This window comes from Trichechus manatus, unplaced genomic scaffold, assembly GCF_000243295.1.
Source record: "Trichechus manatus latirostris isolate Lorelei unplaced genomic scaffold, TriManLat1.0 scaffold00121, whole genome shotgun sequence".
NCBI lineage: Eukaryota > Metazoa > Chordata > Mammalia > Sirenia > Trichechidae > Trichechus > Trichechus manatus.
Genome location: NW_004444057.1, coordinates 8,108,623 through 8,112,148, shown reverse-complemented (window position 1 = coordinate 8,112,148; position 3,526 = coordinate 8,108,623).

Genomic DNA, 3,526 nt, shown 5'->3' with positions numbered 1-3,526 from the left:
TTTCTTTGTCTTGGGTTTTAGTGAGTGCAATTATGATATGCCTTGGCGATTTTCTTTTCAGGTTTATCCTATATGGGGTTTGTTGAGCTTCTTGGATGGTCAGCTTTTTGTCTTTCATAATATTAGGAAAGTTTTCTGTCAGTAATCCTTCAATGATCCTCTCTTGGACAGGAGTCCACAATGGTGAATCCATGCTGCATTAGCTGGTAGGGAACCTCTGCTCATATCTCTTCATGCTCTCTGTTCTCTGTCCGTTTCTTATTCCATTTGGTGCTTGGTTGAATTCTTTATCTCTCCATTTGACACTTAGTTTTCCAGGATTGATATGTGTCCGTGTTGTCTTAGTTTTTTGGGTCTTTGCTGTGGAGGGATGGCATGGTGCTTCTGTCTATAGCAGCATGTTGCTTCAGCCTCTGTAATTTTACATTATTGATGATATTTTTAAAAATTGTTTCAGACATTGAAGGCAATTTCAAACAGGAGTTCCAAATAAAAAAAGGTAAAGACAAATTGTGAGAATGCTTCTGGCTTCCAAAGGAGACTTTACTAAAGATTAAAAAAAGAAATAGTACTTTGTATGTTTATGTTCTGGGGTGTTTGCTAATATCACAGTTACTTTCTAGACATATGCCATGACTGTATGTGTTTTTATGCGGTACCTTTCAGTTAAAATATTTACTGTATTTTACAGAAGTAACGTGCATTACATATTTTTGCCAACTGCTCAACCCCCTCCTGCATTATTTTTCCTATGAGCACTGTGCATGTTACATGCATGTGCATGCTATTTGTGAAAACACAGTACTGACTATCACCCTGTAGGCACCATGCAAGGGACAAAAATAGAAATTAAATAGAGTAACTCAAGCAGCTCACCTCTAGTGAAGAAGGTATATACATATATGACAAACTATAATAAAATATTATATGTTTAACTATACACAAGAATTTCTAACATTTGATTTGTGGTTTTCCTTGGCAGATGAGGGAAGTAGAGGAGTATCAGCCTTTTTAATGATCACAAGTGCTATGTTAAGAAAGCAAAAGTAACCATTTACCCTTATGGAGCTTATGTTCTGGTGGAGAAAAGAAAACAATGAACAAAATTAACAAGCAAGATACATAAGAAATTAGTGGTCACGTGAATTAGAGAAAAATAATGCAGGAAATGTGGGTAAAAATGATGCTGGGGTTGTTTAAATTTTAAACAGGGTGGTCAGGAAAGACCTCTCTGAAAGTGTGACAAATGAGCATCAACCTGAAGGAGGTGAGGGGATGGTGTGGGCAAAGAAGGTATCCAGGGGAAGAGTGTTCCAGGCAGGTGCAAAGGCCCCAGTGGGGAAGCCTGGCTGGTATGCTTAAACAACAACAAAAGCTCAGTGTGTGAAAGAGGAGAGGGGAGAGTTTCCAGATTGGAGAGGAAAATTAATATTAGATGAGACTAGAAAGGTAAAGGACAGGGGCACATGTCATAGTGCACTGAAGTCATTTTTAAGGCTTTAACTTTTTTTTAGTCAGATGGGGAGCCATTGAGGTTTGAAGGCAGAAGAGGGATATGATCATACTGCCTTTTTAACAAGATCACCCTGGTTGTTGGGTTAAGAATAGACTGATGGAACAAGGGCAGAACATAGAAACCAATTAGGAAGCTGTTGCATCCATATGCTCTAGTAATGAAAGTGAGTATCTTGGACCTGGCTGACAATAGTGGAGATGACAAAATGTGGTTAGAGTTTGGATTTATTAAGACAACGGAGTTGACAGTATATGCTGATGAAATAGAGGTAGGGTGTAAGAGAAAGAAAGAAGACAAGGACAGCCCCAAAGTTTTTTGACCCAAATGACTAGAAAGATGGAATTGCCAGAAGTTCAGTTTTAAGCATGCTAGGTGTCTTAGACTAGGTTCTCTAGAGAAGCAAAACCAGTAAAGCCAGTAAAGTATATATATATGTATATATATATATACAGAGAGAGAGAGAAAGAGAGATTTATATCAAGAAAATGGCTTACACAGTTGTAGAGGCTGGAACATCCCAAGTCCATGGGTCAGGATAGAGGCTTCTCCTGATTCACATAGCTGCAGGGGATGGCAAATCCAAGACTGGCATGTCAGAGAGCAGAGCTCTTGCTCACAGGCTGTGAAGATCAATGAATTCCAAGATCGGCAAGCAAGATCACAGGTAAGCTGCTAGCTCAAGTCCCAAGAAGCGGAGGTCAGATGAACAGGAGCCAACTGCAGGATCCAGCATGAGCAAAAGCCCCTGAGACTTGCCAGAATGCCTGCTTATATTCAATGCAGGTCACATGCCCAAGAAAACTCCCTTTCAACTGATTGGCTACTCACAGCAGACCCCATCATTGGGGAGATCACATATCAAATCTCAACAGGGAAGTGATTACATTATACAACTGCTGAAACACTGAGAATCATGGCTCAGCCAAGTTGACACACAATCTTAATCATCACACTAGGTTTGAGAAGCCTATGAGACCTTGAAGTAGAGATATTGAGTGAGTACTGAGGTTTGAAGTGGAGGGAGGAAGTCCTAGCTGAGTTTATAATTTTGGGAGTCATCATGTGGTTTGAAACCATGAGACTTGTTAAAATAAAATAAAACTCAAAGAAATCAAAACATAAGGTTAATTCTAAACAATTATTCTATATGCATATAGAGAGACCATTCTGATTCTAAAGCAACAACAACAAATGGCTCCATGTAGGCTAATAACAATGAAGCACATAAAGAGAAGAGGAGGGAGAAGAATAGAAAATCAACCACTGACTAATCCTAATTTGATTGATTGAATCCGATCTCCCCTTACTGATATCAGGCTACTAGGTAGTCTCTGGCCTGGCTGCCCCTTCCCCACTCATTTGCAGAAATCATTAAGTGTAGTCCAGAGGTTTTAAAATGCTAAAAGGTACCTCATCTCTCAGGAAGCAAGGGAAATTACCTAAAGTTACTTTTTTTTTTTTGCATTAGATAAACTCTGAGCTAACTTATGGTTAACAAATGTCTTTGTCACAAGTGGGTTTGCAAAGATTTAATCATTGTGTTAAACTGGGCCTCAGTTTCCTTATTATTAACACTCCTTAAAGCTACAAAAAAAAAAACAAGTTATAGTTTTACCTTTGGGGGTCAGGCTTTTACTGTTAATTGTTTGTTTCATAGATAAGGAAAAAAACCTTAAAATCAAAGTAAGATGTCTGTTGTTAGTTTTTTTCTTTCACAGATCCCCCAGCTCTTGATCATGATTCAATTAGCCTCTTTGATCAACTAAGTGTCAGCCAGGCACCATCTTCGGGTCTTAGTAATCGTAGGTTCCACTTTATGGGGTACTTTTTTTGTGAAACATATGTTATCTCAGTTGGTTTCTTAGGTTCTTCACTTCATTGTTCCTATAGTCAGATGGAGACCATTTGCAATACCTTAGATGGCTGTTTACAAGATTTTAAGACCCCAGACACCAAACATCTTAGTAGCTTAATAATATAAAAGACTAAAATGAGGAGATGTATAAGCCA